The sequence below is a fragment of the Chelonia mydas genome, chromosome 9 (genome assembly GCF_015237465.2).
Source record: "Chelonia mydas isolate rCheMyd1 chromosome 9, rCheMyd1.pri.v2, whole genome shotgun sequence".
NCBI classification, from domain to species: Eukaryota; Metazoa; Chordata; order Testudines; family Cheloniidae; genus Chelonia; species Chelonia mydas.
Genome location: NC_057855.1, coordinates 23,561,306 through 23,586,894, shown reverse-complemented (window position 1 = coordinate 23,586,894; position 25,589 = coordinate 23,561,306). Strand labels below are relative to the sequence as shown.

The 25,589-nt window shown below is 41.7% G+C and overlaps 2 long non-coding RNA genes across 3 annotated transcripts; one reads left to right on the top strand and one right to left on the bottom strand.

Moving 5' to 3' along the window:
* Nucleotides 1–678: 678 nt before the first annotated feature.
* On the top strand, nt 679–15,215 carry LOC122461834. The gene is made up of 3 exons (XR_006284044.1): nt 679–803; nt 12,654–12,838; nt 14,854–15,215. It is a non-coding gene; the product is annotated as an uncharacterized LOC122461834 (long non-coding RNA).
* Nucleotides 15,216–16,157: 942 nt separating this feature from the next.
* On the bottom strand, nt 16,158–18,229 carry LOC122461833. 2 transcript variants are annotated; one of them, XR_006284043.1, is made up of 3 exons: nt 18,167–18,229; nt 17,020–17,257; nt 16,158–16,901 (listed from the first exon to the last, which is right to left on the bottom strand). It is a non-coding gene; the product is annotated as an uncharacterized LOC122461833 (long non-coding RNA). The 2 variants fall into 2 exon arrangements; XR_006284042.1 differs by lacking the exon at nt 17,020–17,257.
* Between the last annotated feature and the right edge of the window lie 7,360 nt (nt 18,230–25,589).

The window sequence follows — 25,589 nt, the reverse complement described above, 5'->3', positions numbered from 1 at the left end:
ATAGATTATTTTCTTCTGTACTTAACTGTTAAGGCATTTTTTCCCAGATGAAGGCAGTAATTTTTTCCAACTTTTACTGTAGTAATTGCCTCTAGGGTAAAACTGGTGAGTTTTAGTAGAGCTTCCATTATTACATAGGAAGCCTAAAGGTAGAAATGCTAATGTTAGAGAAATCATTTTATTTATTCATAAACAGTGACCCTCACTGACTACCTCATAGATAGGTCTGTGGTGTGTAACGTACAGCAAATCAACCTGGCTATCCTTCGTACTTCTTAAGCAATTACTTAATTGCTATTTCCATTCCTCACTGCAAAGTTGTCTTGTTATAGGGGTATTTCCCATCATGCTTTTCTGGAAGGCTGGCCTTTTAAATAGGGTAGAATCAAGCAGCTGCAATACTGAAGTGGCTATTTTGTAACTACCTATGATATCTTCTCATCTTGCTAGTGTGTAACAGAATTCTCTCTAATTTGCCCTTCCTTATTTCTAACTGGCTGGTGTTTGCTGCCAGGTTGGGGAGGACAAGACGGGGAGGAACTCTCAAATTCCTCCTCTTCCCGCTTAAAATAAAAGATTGCTCCTTTTAATAAACTTAAGAGATAATACTCATTATGCTAATTACTGTAATGACTACTACAGACAGCTGAGGTAACAACAGCCTCTCTGCCAACACTGAGGAGGGAAAGGAAGGTAAAGCACTTGGATATAATCAATTCCTTTTCTACTTGAGAAGTCTGCGCTTCAAAGGGAGAAATGCCTTCACTTTTCTGGTTGCCCTGGGTCTCCACCATATTAGCAAGGTATGCAGGCTAGAGTCTATTATTTTGTCTGCCAAGTACCCCCCACCCTTTACAGAAGTTATAGACTATTTAGAGGACAGGGGTTGAAAAACATGCCTTATGTACTGTATAGCTATAAAGGAACTAGCATTATACTGAAAAGTGTGGGGGGGTCCATTTAATTGAGGTAGCATATAACCTTTATAGACAGCAAATTTGTCAGTAACTACAGTATTAGAGGGCTCTGTTTCTCTTTTCCTCTGTTCCCTATCTATGGTCGATATTTTCCCCCCCTTATCCTTGGTTATTTCATGCTAAATTCATTTTATCCTGTACTGGGGCTTTCTTGAGGCCATACTAGATACTAGCTTTGCATCATGCTGGCTTGAAGATCTGAAATGTACCCTGGTCTTGACTGGGTGCATATAGAGCAGCATCCATACTGGAAAAATACATAAACTGCACTTTAGGTTACTTAGCTTCACTTATAGATGTACCTTTTCCTCATTCCAAGATGCAGATATCTGTGCTGTGATTTTCTTAAGGGGCTGCAGTCTACTAGTCAAGGTTTCCACATTTTAAAAAAACTACTTGAGCCCAGGATTTTGATATTTTCAAACTGCACGGCTTATTAATAGGCAGTTAAAAAGCAAAAGACAACAAATACAATCTAGTAGGTGACAAGGAAAAGACACATAAGATGCTTAGGTCAACAGCAGCAGTTAGTCATTCTATTCCCCCTTTCTCCCAGTTAGTTACTCCATGCAGCAGACTTCCTGAGAAACTTCACCCTCAGTCTGGTCAGTACCTGCATTTCATCAGCCACTATATAATCTAGCCCTATAGTAATATAGCCCTATACCTGCCAAAGCAAACAGACTAAAGTCCTTCCTCTAGTAAAAATATTTCTCCTGCTGGTTTCTTATGTCAGGGATTTTAGAAATTATTAATCTTCACATAAAAGAATTCAGTTGTGTGGTTAAGGAGTTTGGTTAATGCTCCCAAGCTCTGTATTCCTTTTAAAGGGCACAGGTCAGTTTAAATTGTTAGGAAAGCAACATTTGGTTCTGAACCTTCTGCTGCAGCTCAGAATCTCGTCCAGGGAGAAAAAATTGTGGAGCCCTACCTACAAAGAAAGGAAAGAGAAGGGTTTTTTTTTTGTCAGCTGGGAAGCAATGGTTCTGTAACTGTTCCATTCATATCCTATTCATACTAATGCAGACAAAATGATGACAAGGTCCTGAGTTTGTATTCTAAGTTGTGCTTGAGGAAGGCTCTTCCTGTGCTGGTGCTCCTTCTGACTGATGATTCCCAGTGGGCAAACATAGCTTCCTTGAGAGACTAATGAGGGTTCCAGATGCCTAGTCACAGCCTGCCAGAGATGTAGCTTTGCATAAAAAAATATCTTGTGCATTATGTGTTTGTTTCTGTGGCATCAGTGTTTATCACTTCCAAGTGAAACGAGGGCCTTCAATAACTTGTTTAAATGTTAACCAACTTTGGAAGTTGCAGCCTATTTTAGAGCCTTAACACTAAGAAATATGGAATGTGATTGGTTTTCAGATTGCTGATAGTCTAGCAAATAGGATTCAGAGCGAGGCTGGAATGCTTTGGTTTTTCAAGATATTTTATACAGACTGTTTAATGTTGCTGGGGAGGGGAAGTTCCTCTGACTCAGATGTTGACTTCTGTTCATGATGTTTGGGTTGCATTCTATGGGCTACTTCCCTCAACCCCACCCATCTTTGCATCTGGAGGGGGACCCTCTGAACGTGTCTCCCACTTCAATAGAGAAAGGGGACTCCTCCATTCTATGCATCACCTCATACTGACTGCGTCCTTTCTTCCTCTTCTCCCCCTGCCACTCCCCCCCATGCCCTCACTCCTGTAGAGGCCTCTCCATGCAATCTGGCCTCTCTGTGGGTAAAGGGTTCTTGGGGAGGGGGGAGCTATGGATGAGGGGGGATACACATAGCCCTTCCTCTGGAAATCAATGTCCAATTGCATTTATCTCCCTCTGGAGGACTTAGTGGGGCTTCTCACAAAAGTTTGGAGGATCAGGCCCAAGCTCTCTGAGTGAATTTATATGACCTACATATAATATAATCACTTGAGAAAAGAGGGTTTACACTGAAAACTCAGGCAGACTCCTAGCGATAACACTGTGAACAAGGATGCTATAATAATTGGTAAGTACTGTCTGATGCACTGTAACGATTCAGAGTAGCAGCCATGTTAGTCTGTATCTGCAAAAAGAACAGGAGTACTTGTGGCACCTCAGAGACTAACAAATTTATTAGCGCATAAGCTTTGTAATGATCCAGTAGATCACATTTTCAGGTCCTGTGTTTAATTTTCCTGGTCCACCAAATGTCATAGTACATTTGGGCTCCCTGCAGATTTAATTGTCTTTTGTATTTCCGTATAAGTGTAAAAATAACTCTGACTAAATGTGGCAGCTGGGCCCCGGGAATTTTTTTTAAGGGTACATTTGTAGACAGAATTCCTAGAACTGATCATATTCCATTATTTGAAATGACTCTAAGCTGTGAGGCCTCATTACTGTGAAAATGACTGTTGAATTTTTCCTTTGAATTCTGGTTCATGAGTATTTCTAGCCAATTCTTTTGACATTCAAAGTATTAATGGGTCCCTGTTTTACTAGGAAAGGTAAATCCAGCTGTTTGTGTTGTGCTTTTTTACAGAACAGGGATTTTTCAGTATTCATTTCTTGTAGTATTTGAGTACCAGTCGAAATGGTTACTTTCTAGATGTTGTCAATATATGGCATACATTTCTGAGGCATTTATCCCCCTACTGTTGAGGTGGGCATCATGCTAGATCCCAGACTGCTTATAAATTACCACGATAGTTGGAAGAAGGCCATTTTAATCCAAGTAGGAATTTCCCCTAATGATAAACCATTAAAATCAAGCAGTCTGATTTTTAGATCCTAACAATTACCATGAACAAAGTGATTAAATATCAGTATTGGTAATCAGTAAAATAGATTAAATTATTTACTGAGAAATCTGCAGCTGAGCTAGAGATCAAACTGGAGTGTCTATTCCTGAAGGGACAGAACTATTTCAAGTTCATTGTTGTTCACCTCCCAATCACTGAGGTGATTCATTTCAGAGCTAGGTGGGCATTTAGCCATGCACCACCCACTGATGTTAATTAAGCCATATGACTCCTTAATAATTAGCATCTACTGTATATAGCACTTCAAAAGCACAGATTCCTAGATTAAGGCTAGAAAGAATCATTAAATCATCTAGTCTGACTTCCTCTGTATCCTGGTCATAGAATGTCACCAGTTATCCCTGCTTTGAGTCTAACGACTTGTGTTTGGTTACAGCATATCTTGCAGAAAGGCATCCTGTCTTGATCTGAATAGATCCAGAGATGGACAATCTGCCCCTTCCTGTGGTAGCTTGTTCCACTGTCTGGTTCATCACTCTTACTGGGAAAAATCTGTGCTTTATTTTGAATTTGTCTTGCTATAACTTCCAGTTGTTAGGGTTGGTTTGTTTGTGGGGGGTTTTTTTGTTCTGCTTTTCTCCATTAGGTTAGAGCTCTTTAGAATCTGGTGTTTTCTCCCCATGAAGGTACTTAGATACTATAATATCTTCTTTTTGATAAGCTAAAGAGATTGGGCTCTCTCACTGTAAGGCATTTTTGTAGCCCCCAAATCATTTTTGTGGCTCTTCTCTGCAACCTCTCCAATTTTTCAACATTCTCTTAAGAACATGGGCACCAGAACTCAATACAGTGTTCCAGTATCAATACATCCCTGCCACTCCCCTGTTTACACATTCAAGGGTCACATTAGCTCTTTCTTCCCCCATGGCATCACAACCAGAGTGCAGAGTTGGTTTCTCGACTATGATCCCTAAATCATAGTCAGAGTACTTTCCAAGATACAGTCCCCTGTTTTGTAGGTATGGCCTGTATTCTTGGTTCCTAGGTGTATGACCTTGTGTTTGGCTGTATCAGAATGCATTTTGTTTGAATGGGCCTTTTTTAGCAAAAACACCAGATGACTCTGTAGGACTGTCCTGTCTTCCTCATTATTTACTACTCTGCCGGACTTTGTCGTCCACAAATTTTCTCGGCAATGATTGTATATTTACTTCTAGAACATTTTCAGAGCTGGTTTGAAAAATTAGTTTCACAGATTAAAAAGGACATTTTGAAGTTTTTGTTTGGAAGTGTTCAAAATGGACCATAATGCTGAATATTTATTTTTATTAAAATTTCATTTTCTAAAAAAAGGCCACTTTCCTATGAAAACTCTTCACTCAATACAGCCGCTTAAAACATTTTTTTGGAATGATCAGCCATCTGGGGTATTGTGAGGATTAGCTAATATTTTATAATATTATTATAATTAAAATAAATTAAATAAAATTAAAATTTAAATAAAATTAAAAATAGCTAATATTTTATAAATGAGGAAACTGAGGTACAGAGTTGAAGGGATGATTATCAATATCAAAACCAGGATTAAAATTCAGGCCAGGTCAGTTTCAACTTTTAAGCATTATAGCAAATGGTTGATACAGGCCCCATGCTCCTGTTGGCTCTTCAATTATGTAACAGCTGTCCTTACTTTGTCTCTAACTGAGGGAGTCATAGTGGGAGGGAAATTCTATCAAACACCCCCCCCCCGCCCCCCCCCCCCCACAGACACTGCCACGTCCCGGGCAGCAAGGCTGGAAAAAAGTTTGCAGCCAGTTACCTAGCACTGCAACATCCCACTACAGGAATGGAGAGAAAAGACAAAATCCCTCTCTAGCTGTGGTCCTGGAGGGAGAGCAATAGGTTCATACCAATATGCTATTCAGGATCAGAGGAGCCTCTTTGTATGGTGGTAGGGAAAGGAAAAGCTGATATTTGCCATTTTGTTGGGAACAGGTCTGATTTGAGGAAGAAGGTGCTGCTCTTCCCTGCTCCGGTACGCAGAGGACTGCTGGCAGTGGGAAGAGAGAGCAGTGCCCTGTAGGCTATTGGTGCTAGCAGCTGGGATATGTCATGTGAAGACCAAGGAAGATGAAGATACAGTGCATCTGATGAAGTGAGCTGTAGCTCACGAAAGCTTATGCTCAAATAAATTTGTTAGTCTCTAAGGTGCCACAAGTACTCCTTCACAGTGCTCACAGTAGTCTGAAAAAAGTGTTTGGCAAAGGGGGGGCCTATCCTAATCTGGGAGCAACAGCTATAAGACTGTGCTTAAAGTGCCCCACTCGGTGGCCTGGCTTGATTAAAAGAAAAATTTTTTGCAGGGTTTGTGACCTTCCCACTTTAAGCACCATGTACACAATGGGGAGTGGGTGTGAGCAGCAGAAAGAAGAAAAGTGACTAAATAATATACAGTGATGGTGCTTAAGCCCGTCCCCCCAGTTTTGTTACCTCAGTATTCGAGAGTGGCACTGGAAATACTGAGGTAATGGCACATGTAGCAAAACAATAAAGATTGTAAAGGGAGTCAGCTTTGGGAGCAGAAATCTTGTGTGAGAGAGGGAAGAAGCCACCCTGCCAGAAGTAACACCTCTTGTCTGTGACTGATAGATTTTTCTGGTGGCATCATTGCCTAACTGGGGTGACTGACTGGCCTGATGTGCACAAACATGTTGAATATATATTTGTAAATGCAGCTTTTCTGTGCCTTTGCCAAGGAGCAGAATGGATGGGGCGGCAATGTTGTGGGGATATTTATTCATGAGGGTGACCAGATAGGGACAGTCCCAATATTCAGGACTTTGTCTTATATAGGCGCTGTAGGGAGCCAGGGTGGCTTCCCTCTGAACCAGAGGGTAAAGAGCCACCCTCTCCGCCTGAGTGGGCGGGGCCAGACCCAGTTTACGCCAATCCCCGGAAGGGGAGGGGTGGGACAGGAAGTACAAAGGGTGGGGCCCTTTGCCCAGTGAGGAGAGCACCAGGGAGGGAGACAGACACAGGCTGCTCCCTCGCGATCCTGCTGCCGACCCAGGGGAGGCCCTGGGCCAGGAGGAACCTGACCGGGAGGAAGGCCTGTGGCAACCAGGACTGCCAGCTGCTGAGTACCCAGAGGACCTGGAGGGGCCCGGCTGTAGTCTGGGCCAGCGTGAGTCCGACGCAGAGGGGGAGCTGGAGCTGCCAGCAGCGGAATACCCGGACGAGCTGGAGGGACCGGAGAGACCCGCTTGAGAGACCGGGCTAGGAAGTAGCCCGGGGCAGAACTGCACCATGGGGTAGGTGTGTTTGGTCAGCGGCCGTGGATGGCCCCCCCCCCCCCCCCCCCGCTCCCTTCCCCCCCCCCCCCGGACCAAGCGGTGGGACCTTCGCCTCCCACCACTGTCAGGGCCCTGGCCTGGAACGCAGTGGAGTTGGGTGGGCCTGAGTTCCCCTACCCCGGCCAACCTGCCTTGGGTAGCAGACCCGGGCCGGCGCTCCCGAGGGGCGCCCGGCAGACCCGGGCCGGCGCACCTTTACCACTAATTCCCCAGCGCCTGAAAGGTGTGACTAAGGCCTGCCAGTGGAACCATAGCTCTTCATCGCCCCCCAGGGGCTCTGAGGACTGACTGAAACCTGTCACAGGAGCCTATTTTCCCCACCCTGTGTCCTGATTTTTCCCACGTGCTATCTGGTCACCCTATGCTCCATGTGCAAAAAGGCTTCTTGAAAATACAAAGTAGAGTTTAATAACCACCCATGCAAACAAAGAAACATGCAATGCATTTTCAAAGCAGCCTCCTACCTGCCACTTATGAAGCACCCTTTCTTTGATGCTATAATGCAGTTTATGTTTAGGTTGCTGTGGTGAAGTTTGGTTGGGAAGTATTTTGAATACTTTTCTCCCTGCAGTAGCTTAAAGTGCAAGGAGTGATTTTTTTTTTTAAAGTTTAATTATTTGGCTGCTTCTATGTTACTGTGTCAACATACAAATATAGAGAAGCTGGACATTTTAAGATGCTTGTTTGATTTCCTATAATGTATAATTGCAGCAAATGGTAATGGAAACAAACAATGGGTTTTCATCTCCTACTTGCTCTTTTCAACAGTTGTCAGTAAATCAATATTCTAAGGTTTTATACATCCCATTAAAGTTGCAACAGGCAAACTCTTCATTTGCAATACAAAAAAAAAAAAAGATAATGACACTATTATGGTCCTTTACTATTTGAAGGAGTTTTCTAGCTTTCCAGATATTCAGCAGATTTTGGCACTGATATATTGAAAATGCCTCTCCAACGATCATTGCTCCTGCTGCAGAACAGTGGAGACAGTGTTGAGAATTTTAGAGGATTACATTACCAGTGGTGAAATGTCCATATTTTGTCTTTTTTTTAAAAAAAAATAAATAAACACCTGCCTGCACTGGGGCTCATAGTAGAGCCAATTTCCTAAGACGCAAAATATGACCAGCTTGGAAAGAGCACGTATTTCTTCACCATGCTTCCCGCATCTGCATTTGTTTGCTTGTTTCTATAAATAACTCCTGAGACATTGTTTAAGTGCAGAAATGTGTTCTGACTTCTTAAGCATGTAACGAAGTGATAGAAACTTTCATTCTTGAATTATTGCAGCCTAGCTGGCTTTGGTTTCTGGCCATTTACCTCCTAGGTTCATGCTTCCTTGTCATCTTTCGCTATTCCAGCCGATGCAGAGCAGATTTGTTGCTCTACTCTGGTAAACATTTTATACACATAAAAACTTATTTTCCTTGCTTGCTGCCTGGACTGGGGCTCTAATTAGTATTCCCTTACAAAATGTAATGATTTAGAGTGGCAGAGGAGAAAGGGGGTTTCTAACACTTTCCTAGTATGAAATCTTAAGATACAAATCTTCTCATAAAAATGTTGCTGCCCTGAGAATTGACTCAGTGAAGTAGAACACAATATTATTGTATTTGCCTGGGTTCTGCGTGAGGGGATTGTATGAGGTGATTCAGTATTTGCTGAATTTAATTTTCACTTATTTTTGTTTGAGCCAGACTTGGACATAGATTTATTGAGTCAATGATGTCGAAGAGTACACATAATTACTTGTTTGGCGAGTGGATTTTCATGTACAGCATTCCCTCTTCCCATTCTTTCTTTGAGCTGTGGGCAAATGGAAGAGCATGAAGAGGGAACATGGGAGGGTTGAATGTTGTATGTTCTTTCCTGGTTTATTTGTATGTCCACTTTTTAAAATATGGACCCCCTATTTAGTATAAAAGCTTTTGTCAAATCTTAGCATTTCACAGCCCAATATAAACAGTAGAACTTCAGAGTTATGGACACTGCGGGAATGGAGGTTATCATAACTCTGAACAAAGCACAGATCTGGCTCCAGATCCCGGTGGTGTGGAGGTGTGTGAGAGAGCAAATAGCATGTCCATCCCCCTCCCGGCTGGTGAGGGGGGGTAAAAATGGCACATCCCTCCCCCCCCCGGTCAGGGGAAGGGTGAAAGCTGAGCAGACCCCAGCACTGCTCCTGTTCTGCTGGCTCCGGGTGCCTTGGGCTGGCAGCCCCAGCGTCTTGCTGTAAGTGGCTGCCCCGTGAGGGTGGGTGGTGTGGGGACAGGCAGGCCAGTTCTGCGTAACTTTAAGATGCAAAACAGGTACAGCGCAGTACTTGCTGGGGATTTTGTTTTTCTTTGCTGCTTCCTGATTTGATTACTTCCAGTCTCACATGGTGTCTGGTTGACCAGTTAGTCTGTAACTCTGGTGTTTGTATCTTTGAGGTTCTACTGTAATTTTATCTGTGAAGAACCAAGAAATGATGGACAGATTGGACAGATCAGATGTGGCATTCAAAAGTTAGCATGTTACAAGCAAGCAGAAATGCTGTTGAATATATAAGAGCTCTCGTCACTTGGCTGATTATGCTACCGATATAAGCATAGCTTGTTAAAAATGTAGTAATAGTAAAAAAATACAATTATTTTCTTCGTTTCTTTTTCTTTGCAGTTCACTTTTCAAAACTGTACTTCATATCAGGAATTGAGCTGGGATTCAGGGCAGATGATTTTTAAGCCTAATATAACTAATCTGTAGTTTCAAAATATCTAACTATTTTTAGGTGATTACAGGGATTGGCATTACTATGAACCCACAACAAAGACTGTTTGACCTTTCTTAAAAATTCTTATATTGACTTTTTTGCAGCCAAACCAGAAATGAAATATACTCATTTCTAAACACACAGACACAAACTTTTCTGCATGTTAGTGACAGCTATAACCTAAATGGCCCCACCTCCAGAAAACAAACACACACAAGCTTGGAAGTTTATTTAATCTTTCACAATTTCTACATTTAGACCAACATTGCTTGATCATTTTTTGTGTGTTTAATAGTTTTAAATTGCCAATAATTGTGATTGTATTGTAGTGCTTTTATATTTTCTCTTATAGTTATCTCTGTTGCAGTAGTGGATGAGGCATAGTGGCTGCCCCAAAGAGCTTACAATATAAATCAAAACACTTGCATTGTAGCAAGCATTATTTGGTCAGACTTTAGTTTTTTGCCACTTTAAGGTCTGGCAGAGGTCCCTATGGCAGAGCCTCAATGACAGAACAAGCTGCAACACAATGAAAAGGCTACAATCTCATTTATGCAAGGGTCCCTTAAAGAACCAGCCTTTATCGAGATTATCCAGGGGGCTATATTTATGCAGTCCTCTCTTTAGGAGTCGTCCTGACTGAGCAACTACAGAGCCTTGTTGGTAATTTTAAACTCTGTACCCTGTCCATTCAATGGAAATGCAATAGAGGGCAGCAACAAAACACCACCCACCCTCTGAGCAGCATCTCCCCAGAGTAAAAGGGATTTAGCTAGTTCAGGAAGGTGATAGGCTGCCTGGCCCAGTTTGCTCAGTTGGGCCTATCAAGTTCACTTACATATTTTTGTTGGTAGCTCAAGTGCTTTCAGTTTCTTCTTATGTACTGGATAAAAGCAATTCAATATTGGTGGTTCTTATAGAATTTTAATTTATTGAGATGTTGGGTTTTTTTATACCTCTGCTTCTGCCTCCTCTTCATAATGTATATGAAGAGCAACCACACTGTAAATATTTCCCCATTATCCTTTGTAGATTCTTTGCAGTCTCCTTCTCCTTGGCTTCCTTCATGCCCTAGTGATCTAGAAGACTCTCTCCTATCTAGGATACAGCTGTCATAATTTCAGGGTAACCACACCTGTATTCCCCCTCCATGGTCCCTTGAGGGCACCCACTTAGTTTTCAGCTCTCAGTCATCACCTCTCTTGGGTGGAAACATGCATCTCTCCCCCTCCTGACTGGGGTTTTAAGGCTGCAAGGCTCCCTGCCTTACACTGCAATATCTTCAGTATGCCAGTTGGCCTAAAAGTCAGCCCCTGTGCTTTGCTTTCTCCAAGGGCTATGAACAGTGTATTGCCAGCAGTTACAAGTTACCACCCGGCTCTTTCTAAAAGAGCACACTTATTATTAAGGCAAAAGTATTACAGAGAAAACACACACAAACGAGAAGTTCCTGTACACATGCTAAAAGCTTCAGAGGTCACCCATCAGTCTTATGGAGCTCTAGTAGGCCAAAGTCTTTCCAACTGTTTCACAAGGGTTGGGCCTTGAACAGAAGGGCCTATCCATTTGCTGGATCAGAAAGATGGCCCTGACTAAGTTTTTAAACACAGCCTTTTTAAGACAAAAGTTCTTTCTTTGTTTTCCTGGTCTCTGGTAGAGTTGCCAACTTTCCACTCACACAAACCAAATACCCTTGCCCTGCAACATCTGAAGCCCCACCCCTCCGAGGCCCTGCCCCTCACTCACTCGCTCATTTTCACTGGCTGGCTCAGGGGGCTGGGGGGCGGCGGCGAGGGCTGCAGATGGCGGTGCAGGTGTAATGCTGACTGCTGGCAGTATCCAACTGGGCACCTCTGGAGCATAGTGCATGAGCCTCTACTGCATGAGCTAAAAGCCAGCTGGCTGGTTCTTTGCTAAAACTGTAGAGCAGACGCGCGTGCGTGTGTGTGTCTGTCTCTCTCTCTCTGGTCTTGGTGCTACTAAATGGGACAGAACACCACACTCACAAGGTGTGTGGGTTACACAGGCTCTGGGGACTGGGAATGAAGGGTTTGGGGTGTAGGAGGGTGCTCCGGGCTGGGTGTGTGTGAAACCAAGGGGTTTGGAGTATGGGAGGGGACTCCAGGATGAGGCAGGGGGTTGGGGTGTGGGAGGGGATACCGGCTTTGGGCTGGGGTTGTGGATTCCGGGATGGAGCCAGAAATGAGGGGTTCAGGGTACACGAGGGGGATCAGGGCTTGGTTGCAGTGTCAGGTACCAGCTGTTGTCACAAACTAGCATGTTCATAAGATATTATGAGAGTTTAGCTGATCAAAAATTGATATATTCTAAAACTGCAATTCAGCAAAGCACTTAAGTGCATACTTACTGGGACTACTCATATAAAACTGAAGTACATGAGACTGACTACTCATACTTTCATTTAAGCGTATGTTTAAGGTGGATTGAGGCATAACAATTTTCTTAAACAGAATGAATTTGTAAACTTACTTTGTTCTTTTTAATAAAGAATAGTTAACTAGCCCACATGATAAACAAATCCTTCTAATTCTATACAGAATACTAACAATGTTGGTATAATTACTTTAAGTGGAAGTTATCAAAGCAAATACCACCACAGCTGTAAACTGAATTACAAATAAATTGTTCATGGGGAAAATACAGAAGTAAGACAACAGTTAAACGTAAAACATTAAGTATTTCAATAATCACTGTGATAACTTTTTATTGAGAAATACTGACCAATGGCTATGATTTGGAGAAGATTTCCATCATTGACCACTAGATGGAGTAATTGCAATTCCAAAATGAAGTAACTATAAAAATCTGTTTATACAGCCTCCATGTAGACTGACAAGAGGGACCCTGCATCCCCTGAAGACAGTATTCCTCTTCTCCTCCTCTGCTTTGATATATTTCTCCAGCTCTTCTCAGGACAGAGTAACTCTCCCACGGCAAAATACATTTGTATGACTGCATCTAAACAAGATCTTTTTAACATGCCATCTATCACTGTTCTGTGTGTATCCTTTTGAACTTGGGGCTGGTGCTGTGCTTTACAAGATGCTTATCTGGGCCGTCTGCTCATATTATTTGCCTGATTAACAGGCCTCTCCTCCTTTGTGTTCCTGATCACTACATCACAAGTTGTTCTGTTAATCTGCAGTGCATGAGCGAGGGAAACTCTACCAGGTTGGTCTGAAGAGCATTCATTCCATCCCTTGAATCTGTTTGTTTGGTACTTTCTCTTTCCTCTTTAAACAGCTGCTTTGCACAAAGTAGCCATTTCTTACAGCTATAGTAACCTGTCCAAGCCATGCAAAGTCTCTCGTCTATGGTTTTCAAGTTCTCCAGTCTTACTGGGGATTAGGAAGTAATCACACAAATGGGAGACGGAGTTTAATAGAGTGCCTGTTTTCATCTATTGCGGGCAACATACATCTGATCTATGCTTAAAAAAACATGAAAGTAAAAATTGATCTTGCCATACAATCCAGCCATTCCCTGCATGGTCCTTGCTCACAGTGAGACTATATTTTAACTTACATATGGCAGAAGTAATTATTCCTTGTCAATTAAATCCTCAGTCACAGACCTGCTGGAGTATAATTGACATTGATAATTACCTTTTCACATGGTAAGGTGAAATGTGACTTAATTTTGTGGTACCCCTGTTGAAGTCACTTGGTCCAAAATAAATAGAAGGATCAGCTTGTATCTAATTGATCTACTGTATGTATTTCATTTACCTACAGCAAATGGATGAGAAGAAATACTGGAAATATTTTTTTTTTTTGAGTTATGGGCAAGGGAGAGGAGGGGGGAAAAATCTCTCTGGTGGCTGTGAACTCAGACACAGATTTTTCCTAAGAGTGTCCTTGTTAATAAAGAAATTGAAAGAGTCTTACAAAAATACAGCACATTTTTATGATCAGTGTTTGCTAATTCGCTCATTGTCCATAAGGGCCCGTCTCTCTGCAGTGATGCTTGTTTTGAGGGGGGAGGAAAAGATACCAGCAAGAACAAGATCCTAACTATACTGTAATACATTGAAGGGTAATTAAACAAATGGCTTACGGCTCTCTCCTGCTTCCTGATCCCACAGAAGTCATTGTAAGTTTTACCATAGATTTCAGTGGAAACAGGACTTGGTCCATACTGTGCTAGAGACCAGAAAAAATGTCAGAGTTCAGTTTACTTATGGAATCTGCACTTTGCCCTGAATCCTATCCAGCACAGTTCTTGCTCTTTGGCTTTTGACATCTTCGTTGTGTTCTTGGAATGTAAACAATTGCTCTTGTTTTACCACAGCATTTGTGGCTTTACCAGATAACTGGTTGCTCCCATACACAGGTCACAAAGCAGCTCCATTTGATGAGCTAGGAAACCTGTCTCAAATGTCTTTTGACAGAAGTAGTTAGTGACTAAATAGCGATGCTTCTGACATGTTTGTACAGCACCTAGCACAGCGGGCTCTGGTACTTGATTGATGCCTCTGTATGTTGGTGTGATGTAAACGGTAGCAATCTTTCAAAGTCCCTACTTACTGATCTGATCGTAGGCTCCTCTCCTCAGTCTGTCCTGCCTTTTTTTCAAAAACCACTGGCTCACAGTGCAATCTAGGATCCCTCTCCTACAGGAACAAAATTCTGACTTGTACCCTTCATGGCTCTTTAGTGTTTTGTTATGTAGGTAGTTTTATGTGAATTGGGCTCAAGATTTTTCTGGTAGTGCCATTAAAATGAAGCCTATACCAAAAACCTGGATTCAGAAATTCCCAAATGTTAGGGGACCCCTGACCCAGATGTTGCCGTTCAGAACCATCCCTATATTTTTATAATGAATAAAGTATTCTAGCTTTATTATATTGTGTGTAACATTGTATTGTATAACATAGATCCACACTTGTTTCTGTTTACAGAATTGCCTCTCTTCAGATGGTTAATAGGTTGTGTGAATGATTCCTTTAGTGTTCTGATGGATAAAATGTGTTTAACTTGCAAGTCACTTAAAATCCATGACTTCTCACTGTATTCAGATATCTGGAACACTTCTAGGAATGAGATTCCTCATTACCTTTGGTAGAATGACCCTGGTTGATGAGGAGCTAATTATGTTGCCCTTGTACCACCAGAAATCATATCGCATATTTGGGATGCACCAGAAAGCACCGCGTCATACTCCATATGGTATAATTCTGTACCATCTTCACTTGAGACCAGCTTTGTGTTTCTACTAGAACAGGATGTATACACCCAATGGTAAACTAAATAGATTTTTTTGTGCTACCCAGAGCACATTTTACACTAATAGTGATAGAATGCTTTAATAACAGCTCTGAACACAAGAGCAATAGAACTACGTACGGCATTGAAGACTAAAATTATTGTCCTGCAACAACTGGTGCTGTTCAAGACCCAGACTATCTGTGATGTCCCTTCATGATGAGGATGCTGGGTATTAAATCAGTTTGCAGTATACATTGCCATTGGAGAAATCTCTTATTTACTCTACGCAGTGTCCATTAAGTGTTCGGATGGAGAACTTTCCATCTTATTGCTCCCCACAGTGAACTTAATTTGCCCATTGATGCTGTGGCCAAAGAGGGAGTGACGTCTTTTTCGAGCACATCTGTATGGTTCCATTAAGTATCTGCTGCTCCCACATGACTCTCAAGAGTTTGTGGAGGGGAATAAGGGGCTCTAGTTGTGGGAATTAGGTAGCCCCAGTGGGGGATTTCAGTAGTGGGGAGCAGGCTAAGGGATAGGGTATGTGAAATGGCAGGATATTGTTTGATTTCTCTTGCACCTCTGAAGTTTCATTTCTTTTTCTTTTCACAAAAATGGTAATTTTACTGCAAAACCATGCACAATTTTGCTTACTTTATTCAAAACAGGCCCATTGTTTTTTGCTTGAAAATGCTAATTTAGCATGAAGTTTTCAAAAATGGGGCCAATTTCTGTGCTTGCTATAAAATGCTTGGAATTTAAGCTATTTGAATGTTGTAAAGATTTCACACCCCTTACTGATGCACAATCTGTAACTTTCATCCTTGGTGCCTCTCCTCATCTTCCTTCCAGCTCCACTGTAGTATCCTACTGTGTTATGTCTGCTATTGCTGTGATGGTACTACTCTTCTGGGTAATTTCCAATGAACAACTTAATGTGTGGCCCTCTGGGCTGTGGCGGCAGCACCAAGTAACCACAGAACATCTCCAAGAGTTATGTTAGCCCATTGCATCATAATGGTAATTACTTTAGATTCTCGAGCCTATGTATGTCCTCAATCTCTCGTGCATGTACCCTCCCCAAACCCCATTTACTGACTACTCACAGTGGATCTGGTATCATGGGAGTGCTATGGAAGGCAATGAATGAAGGCTCAGTCTATTTAGAGAGTGCTAATTGCTGTACTATTGAAGTGCCACAATACTGGATTTAAGGTAGCATAAAAACCAAGCTCTTGTTGTTTAGTTTAGCTGCTTATACTCTTGAGATTTTAAAGTTATCCTTTCTAATCTTTTTCCACCCCACCCCCTTCGCCCCTGGACTCCATAGGAAACTATAATTCTTTGGATTATGGTTGCTTGCCCCTGTCTGGAAAGTGTGCAGTCTCTTAGCCAGCCAGGGGTGGACGAAGCTGTTCCTTATTACTGTCTCTGCCTGGTTCCAAAGGAGCAGTGATAAATCCTATGATGATCCTATTTTGACAGCCAAAGGGTTGATGCCTTCAGTGATGGGCCTGGTCAGGGTGGTGGTTAGCTCTGAAGTGTCTCCCTCTCCCTTTTTTCATCCAGGAACTCCTCTCCCAGGTATTTTGACATCTCATGGATACATTAGCTGAGCAGATGTAAAGCTGATTGTGCAAGTATGTTAGTAGTACAGGAGTCTAATCTCTCCTGGAGGCTTCATCTAGCAGAAAGGAGAGGACCAGATTGAGCAGCAGCTGCCCATCAACGTTCTGTGGGATTTATTGATTGATCCCATTGCCTCCTGGTCAGCAGCCAGGTTCATTTCCTCTGATAGGATAGAAGGTCTGAACAAAGCCAACTCTGGGCCTAACTGCACAGGGCAGAAGGATATGACCTGAAATTTAAAATTAGAAAATAATAAGTACTGGACTCCTCCTGTTTTTCAACCAAGGTCAGCAGTAACATTTTGAAGAAGGATTAGTAATACAGTATAGCAACATAACTCAAAATACCTTTTGGGGGAATCCTACTAGGAAATATTGCCTGCTGTTTTCCTGCACAGAATCTAGCAGCTCTTCTGTGTTCCCTAACCCTTTGGTGGTGGTAACTTCCTGCCTCTCTCGTCCTCTGAGTTCTCTGCCTTACCACAAAATGACTTTCAATACCCATGGTCTCCTCTCTTTTTGAGGGTTTCATCATAACATTTACATCCCTGTTAGCACCCATAGAGGACAGTGGACTATTGGAGCTCTGTGCTCAAAAAAGAGGAGATAAGGTGTTAGTGGATATGACTCTCTCAAACAGAAATCAAAGGAAGCATCTGCTGTGCTCAACCACTGCATTACCACCGCTTTCAGAGTAACAGCTGTGTTAGTCTGTATTCGCAAAAAGAAAAGGAGGACTTGTGGCACCTTAGACTAACCAATTTATTTGAGCATAAGCTTTTGTGAGCTACAGCTCACTTCATCGGATGCTGTAAGGCCCTTACTTTCCTTATATAAATTGTATTGGTAGCACTTTTACCACTAAACCATAAGGTCAACTGTGGTTTTGAGTCCCACACCAAGATTTGGGCATGTGCTCAATACTAACATTTGTCACATTCTTAAGCAAATATTTCCACTTGAGGAAAAACAGTTTCCAGGATCTATTTTCAATGAAACAATATATTAGAACATTATTACTTTCATATGGTACTTTCCATTCCAAATGCTCCCATTTACAAATTGTGTGTAGATATACAGAAATCCCTTCACCCAAAACTGAAATGCAGCCAATAGAGGTTGCTGAAAGCTGAGAGGTGAATATGACACATGCGCGCACACAAGCAATTTTCAGCAATGGGTAAAAATCATCATACGGTGCCTGACTCAACAGAGGGAGGTGAAGCCAAAGGAGACTCCACTGAATGCAGACACCACTGGGCTAGCAGTTGGTAGCACAGTAACACAACAGGTTCAGACCAGCCATTTGAGGATTTGCCGTGTTGAAGAGAAGCGTAACAGGGTTTGTGACCCACCCCTCTTCCTGGGGCCCGCTTGCTCTCCCCAATAAGGCTCAGAGAGGCTTCAGGGTTGTGCAACACCCATGTCTTTTTCTTTCCTTAAGGTTGTCCCACCACCAGTGTCCTCTATATACAAGCTTTACAGGTTTAGTCACCTCCTCAACAGGCAGAGTCAGCCTTCAGCTAGGCAGCCTCCAGCTCTCTCCCTAGCTGCCCCCTGCTTTCTACCTCCCTCCCAGCCTTTATAGCCCTTGGCTTGTCAGGCCAGCAGGTGTCACCAATCCTCAGGCCAGCATCAGGCCTTTTCCATCAGCCCCAATCTGCTTCCCTTGATTGGAGTTGACGGGGCAGGGACTAATTAGGTGCTTTTGCACCAGCACCCTGCTACAAGAAGCAATAGGTAGAATTTAAGTAGGCAGATTGTAATTTCTTGGAATTTAACCAGAACGTTGGCCCTATCCTGGCACAAAGTGCCATGAGATCTCTTACCCAAGTGGGTAAGACCTTGGTCTACACCACGTGTTGAAGATGCAGCACTGTGATCTAGCACCATTGTGGGGACAATGACTCCATATTGACGCCAAAGGAAAATGTTACCTACTGCTGCAGCCACCTGTTCTGCACTTTTGTAAGTTACACACATCTTCCTGACCCAATGAATGTCAGGTTCATCAGTGCAAGTTACAGTACTCTACCACCTATGCACTTCTTGACCAGTTTGCACCACTGCTAAATTTGGACCACAGGGTCTGGTTGAAATTAGATATAGGACTGAGCTGTAGGCATTTAGGTAGGGATCTGAACTACACTGAAGTCTGCGGGCCTTCAGTCCCATCTCTAGTTCAAATACACATTCAGAAGTAAGAGGAATGTTCTATATTACAATATTTCCTAAGATGTATTAACTTTATCACATACTTTCTCTTTTACTCTGTGTCAGCCTATATCAGTTCAACCTGTCTGCTCCTAAAACACACATTATTTTACTTCTGAATCAGATCACAATGTGACTGACAAAATATAATTTCTACTAACTATTACTAACACTGTTTCATGAAGATGTTCCCAGCACAGATTTAAGGATGTATTTTATTTTGAGCACCTTTTCTTCAATGTACCATTTCATGGTTAAGAAAACAAGTGTAGGATATAGACATATATTAAATGCTGTTCCACTAGCTCCTAATGTGATTTTTTTTTTTTTGGTACCATATAATGAGGGAAACTGAATTCTTTTATCTTTATGTAAAGAAACTGTCACAAATCCAAGCAAGTTTTCAGTGTGATGAATACTGTAGTCAAAGATTTTTGTGTGCTGCTGATGTTTTCAGAAAAGGATATCCTTAAGATATAGAAATAGTATCTGAAGTAACCCGCCAGTTTTCTGAATTGCTTATGATGGTTATACTGTAAAGAAACTCTTGACAATGATGGATAAGCTCTGAAAAGTGGGTTTTGTTTATCTTGTCTTTGTATTTATGTCAGGTTTTTCACTTGGGGCTACACTTATTCTTTGAATCCTGAGCTGATTCTCTCATTTAACATTCTTCCCCCACCCTCCCACTCTCTCCTTTCTTATCTTGGGCATTAGATGCAAATGATTGTTAAAGATGCTGCAATTTCCAGTGTTGACTTGTTCTTTGATTATCTGCTGCTTTAAACAATCAGAATGTCCACGTCAGGGCTTTTCTCCAAATTGTTTGGAGTTGAAGGTGCTGCTCTGCACAGTATGTGTGTGCGGACAGGATAGAGAGGTGATTTTTATGTAATGTTGCAAGTAGAAAGGGCAAATAAAGAGCTGTGCAATATGGACCGTAGAAAGTAATACCAAGGAATCAAGAGAATGTCCAGTGACATAAATTAGCAAATCTTAATTGACCTTAGTCACTGAAAAGGATTGGGTACAGGACTCTCTTTTTTTTTTTTTTTTTTTTTTCTTTTTTTTTTAAAAAAAAGAGAGTCTTGTACCTAGGTCACCTTGTTGTGTCCACAATCTACTCGCTTGACACTGTAGGCAAGGTAGAGAGCAATGCTCCGAGATTTTGAAGTGGATGTCCTGGATCCTGAGCAGACTGAGAGACCTGCTAATTGGGTTGCTGGAGCTCTCTGTACAGTAATGTCACTTTGCAATGGAGTGAGGCCTTTCAGGCTCCCACACAATTCAGATCTATGTCCTGCCTCTCTGCCTCCCCCCCCCCAGCCCCCCCATACTCTAAAAGTTCCACAGCTCTTCCCTGCCATAACTAGTTTTCTGCATATAAAAGCCAGGGTCAGCATTGGGGATAGCAAGCTGGGCAACTGCCCAGGCCCCCTGCCACATAGGGTCCTGCAAACCTAAGTTGTTCACCCTTCAGCCCTGTGTTGTGGGTCTCAGGGCTCCGGGCTTCAGCTCCATGCAGTGGGCCTTCAGCTTTCTGCCCTGGTCCCCGGCAAATCTAATGCTGGCCTTGCTTGGCGGCCCCCCTGAAGCCTGCGTGTGGGCCCAGACCCCTGGTTGAGAACCACTGGCTGAGGGGGAATAGATGCTTTACAACAGTCTCTGACAGGCAGGGCTGTGGGGAAGGAAACATGAGACAAGACCCTCTTCCAAGTCCTCTCTCATCCACCCAGATCCAACATTCACAGAAGAAGAGGCAAGAATTTGTCCTTTACAATGTTAAAGAATGAATAAATAAAAGGCCTACCTATGATTTTAATGAGGCCTTAGTTAAGGACTTCTAAAAAGGCCATTTCATAGCTCATAAATTGGCAAAAGAGGAAAACAAACACTACAGTGCAAAGAACTAAAGATACAGATTGAGCAGCTGGATTAAACATGCTGAAACACAAGACAGTCAGGGCTTTGAATCACTATAGGCTCTGAGGCAATAACTTTCACTCATCCATGCAGAACAAACAGAACACATGATGATGAGCTCTAGAGCCAAATTGTATGACCATGGGAATAAACCCAGAAGGCTAATGGCATGGCAACTTAAGCATGAGAAGAAAAAGATAATATTTGAGGTTCAGACTAAAAAGGTAAGAGCTGCTTCTGATACAAGTGTGATAATAAACCACAAAGGTATTAATTATAATGACCTCTACTCTTGCTCTCCACAATTAAAGGTTGCAAACAGTGACCCTCCATAGGTTTTTTGGAGCAATTTTGATTTGGGATGCCTGAGGGAGGGATGATCCCAGAACTATGGGAAAACAGACATTCCTGCTGAAGGTAAATTGGACAATTGCCTTCACACAAGGAGATAAAGTTCCTAGCTAGGATGAGTGCCTAATGGAGTTTAGCTTTGAAAAAACGTTCTTCCTGATATATCTCAGGATGTAGTTATATCTGTCTTCAACTATTTGCCAAACACTATGCAACATATGATTCAAAGAAGAATAGGACACTTGTATGGATGAGATCAGAATCTGCCATTACCTTCACTAATATAGAATGATAAGGGCTATCAATTCAGATCCCACGGGGAACAAACTAATCACATGCTGTGATCAGGAAGATATTTTCCTTTATGTAATAGCATTGAACAATAGGCATATTAGTGCTTTTTGCCTTCCTCAACCAGATGGACCACTGACCTATTCAGCTATGCAATTCTTTTTCAATAATTTTATAGTCCTAACCCCAAAGGAATGGACAGGAGTTGTGCGCTCCCTGGCATAAAATCTCATTGTTTAACATTTACTTAAACATTATTTTACTGTACATTTTCCTGTCTCACAGCAAGAATTTATCAGGAAATAAATTTACAAATCTAATGGGAGCTTCCAAAAAGCAGTGGGAACATTTTTTATGTTCTATAATTCTTATGGATAAAATGTTAAAAGTTACAGCAGTTCTTGTCATCTTTGTTTTTTTAGAAATAGCCAAAGCTTCCAACAGGATGGAACTGAATAGCCAGCAAAGGAGTGACTGCTCCAAAATTTGTTGGCATGACATAGCTATCACTTTAGAAAAAGCAGTTTTCCTATGTAGTCTGGGTTGGGTTTTTTAATCCGCTTATTTAAGTGTTTGTTTTTTACTGTGGCAAGAATTATTGTTTTTGCAAAATGTTGAGACTTCTTATAATGTAGAATTTATTATTTTAATATAGTGTCATAGATGCAGATGATGCATTAGCAGCCAAAAGACACTGTCGTTAGTGGCAAGCACAGCCCATTATCACTCTTGTTCTTGTCAATAATTTATATGGAGCTGCCATCACACAAGAAAAGGCAATAGAATTAGAATAGCTTTTAATAAATAAATACTGAGGTCACGACACTGAGTCCAGAGACTTGGGTCCTATTCCCAGCTCTGCTACTGAGCTGCTGTATCCTGCTGTATGACCTTGGGTAAGTCACTTAACTGCTCTGCTCCTCTCCTTTCTGATCTGTAAAATGCAAGTAATACTTTGCCTCCCCTGTAAAGCACTTTTGACTATTGGGATGGAAAGCACTATCCTAAGGCAAAGGGTTTTTATTATTTGGGAACCAGATGAAAAAGTCAACACTTAATGAAGCATTTGGTCCAAACTGGAACACCATCCAAGCCCTTTAATGTTCAAAACGCAACCACAATTTACATACTGGGAGCTCTTTATTCAGCCTAAATGGAATTGACTTTTCTGCCGCTATCGCAATTAAATATGCAAATAATTGTCAGCGTGGAGTGTCTCTAATAAAACCTTATTGCAAACTCTACAGCTGAAACTGGAAACCCTCTCAATCAAATCAGCTGGTAGGCCTTCACTGCCTGCACCGTTACTGTAATACTTTCCTGAATGTTTCTGTGCCAAACTGCCCCATCACATGTGTCTCCAACTTAGCTGCCTTTAAGACAGCGACCCCTGCCCCCAGAAAATTTTCTGTGCTATATTCCCCGTCCCTATAGTCAGTCCATTCCCCCTGAAGAAATGAGCAGGGAAGTCCTGACATCATAGGAAGAGACTCTCTGAGCTATGAGGGTGTGTGCTTAGAACTGTGCACTACCTACTGCGCACTACCTACATCTTCAGAAATTACTTCCTTCGGCTGAGATATTTTTCATTGGTGGATGCAAATCTAACACCTCAATGAGATTCCTTGTTCCTTGAGGTCCCCTAAACAGAGGGGAAGTTTTTGACCCAAGCATAGACAGGAAAATATCTGATATGAGGGGTAGGGAAGAGTCCATTACCACTCTTTCCCCCATCATGGCCTGCCTCAGAAGTATGACTTCTGACTGCAGCTATAGTGCAGCTTCTTGTGACCTAATTCATCACTTTTATAACTTCTCCTTCTGAGCACCTGGAACTTCATGTACTGCTGCCTGGCCTCAGTGGGTTATCTAAGAAACAGTGAGAGCCTGAAATGTCACATTCAAAAAGGAAGAACTCACTAAAACTTGGATCAGTTAGAGCAAACTCTTTCTTTCACCGATCAGGAGACAGGAAACGTGTATTTCACATTAGTGTATTTTTTTTGTCTCCATCTGCTGGTAGAAGGCCATATTACCCCATGTCCAGAATAACCTATCACATGAATATGAAAAATGCTTTCCTTCCCTCTGTCTTATTTTAGGTACAAGCTATTCCCTACCTCCTCACTGTCCTCTATCTCTGTTTGTCTTATCTTTTGTAGGAAGAAGGAAGCATCTTTCATACCAAGGTATATGCTGAGTACTTTTAAAGCAATACTTGTTCTTTCAAGTAAAAGTTACTTTTAAGCTAGTTTCTTTGGTACAAAAGTACTTACTCCACTCCTTTTAGTCCTTTTTCGATATTCTGGTGATGCTTGCAGGACCCCAGATGGACCAGGTATTCCAATTCAACCCCATCTCTAATTAATAGCAGTATTTATGTTTAAATGGATCAATATCTGTACTTGACCTCAGTATACAATTTAAGCTATTATTGAATCACTAAATATGAAATGAACTATAATACATTTGAGAGGCAAACCACTTACATTGAACCTAGTAATACAGATGAGAATCTTTTATTATATCAAATGAAAGCTGTGTGGTTATATTTAAACACTACAAATATTGAAGGCTGCAATGAGAGAGTTTTTTTCCACAGCTAATTTACTGAAGAGAATTGCAGAGGCTAACCTGTGACTCTGGTACACATTATCCTTCCCAAGGAGAACAATTATGTTTTGGAAAAAGAAGCTATGCTACTCATGATGAAAATAGTTCACTAATGTATGCTGAAAATAGTGCTTACAGTAAATATATATAGGCATAATTTGTGGAAAAATAAGAGCAAAAGAAAATACAGTAAAGGTTTGCGATATTAGCATGGTATCCAGTATACAGGTCACAAGCATGTGAAGCATTATGCTAAATGCTTCCTAGATTTAATAGGGTACCTTCATTCGAGGATATGAGATGACCTTTTGACTTCCAGAAATCAAAAGGGCTGATTTTTTTTTTTCCCCCTTCTCATTTACACCAGTATAAAACTGATTTAACTCCAGTGACTTTTCTGGTGATACTCCTGATTCAAATACCTGTGACAAAAGAATGAAGGTGGGATTCTGATCTCACAATGGCATAAATCCAGATTTACCCCCATGGAATCTAGGGGAGTTATGATTTATCACTGGGGTAAGTAAGATCAGAATCAGGCTTTGAAAGTATGGTAATCTCCCCTTTTTTAAAAAAATACCACAATCCTGTTAACATTACACATCTGCCAAACTTTTTACAATACTCTGGGTTTTATAAAGATTTTGGAGGAGATTCTATAGTATTATTTTGGTTATAAATGAAAGCTCTTGGGAACTTTAAAAATAGTGCAGTATCATGACTAACTAAATGTACCCATTTAGGTGATGGTGCCAGGACAGAGTAATGTGGGGATGTCAGACCACATGAGAGCTATTGATCTTTCTGGTTTGGCCTTCATGCCTGTGGCACCTGCACTTGTGGAGGAGAGATGGCTTGGATGAGGGAGGGAGAGGAGTGAGTTAGTATTCTTAGCATTGCTACCCACCCCCTACCCTTCCTGATGAAATTCTAGTGCAGGTTAATGCTGATGAGCTAGCTTTTAGCTTGGCAGGTTCCTGCACCACAGGTTAGAATGTCCTCCTCCATCTCTGTTCCTGAGTGAAGTTTTGAGTGCCTAGTGGTGAGGAAACCCCTAGTTGTGGTGCAGGGTTATTTCCGGAAGGAGAGGACCTAAAGTCAGAATGGATTCACAGGGCATGGATTTGCAGACCTAGTGATCACTAGACCATTCAGCCCCTTCCGCCCCTTCTCCAAAGTCAATGGGAGGAAGTCTGAAGACCAACAGCCAAGGTGCCTTCCTCAGCACCTAATGGCTGAAGAGCATGATGCAGCCTGGAATAATTATGTATTAACATCAACAGTAGGAAATTCAACCATCCCATTAGAAGTCTTGATTGCTCTGTTGCAATCTGGTTTTATTGACCAAGACCATTTGGAAAACAAAAATCATGGTGCCATCTCAGAGCTTATAAGAAACCAACTAAATCATCATTTTGAAATGATATTAAAGTATATAATGAACAAAGTTATTCCATTTGTTTGACTAAAGGTTTGTCATCAATAATTTGCTTCTAATTAACTGTAAGCTTAAGCCTTCTCTATCA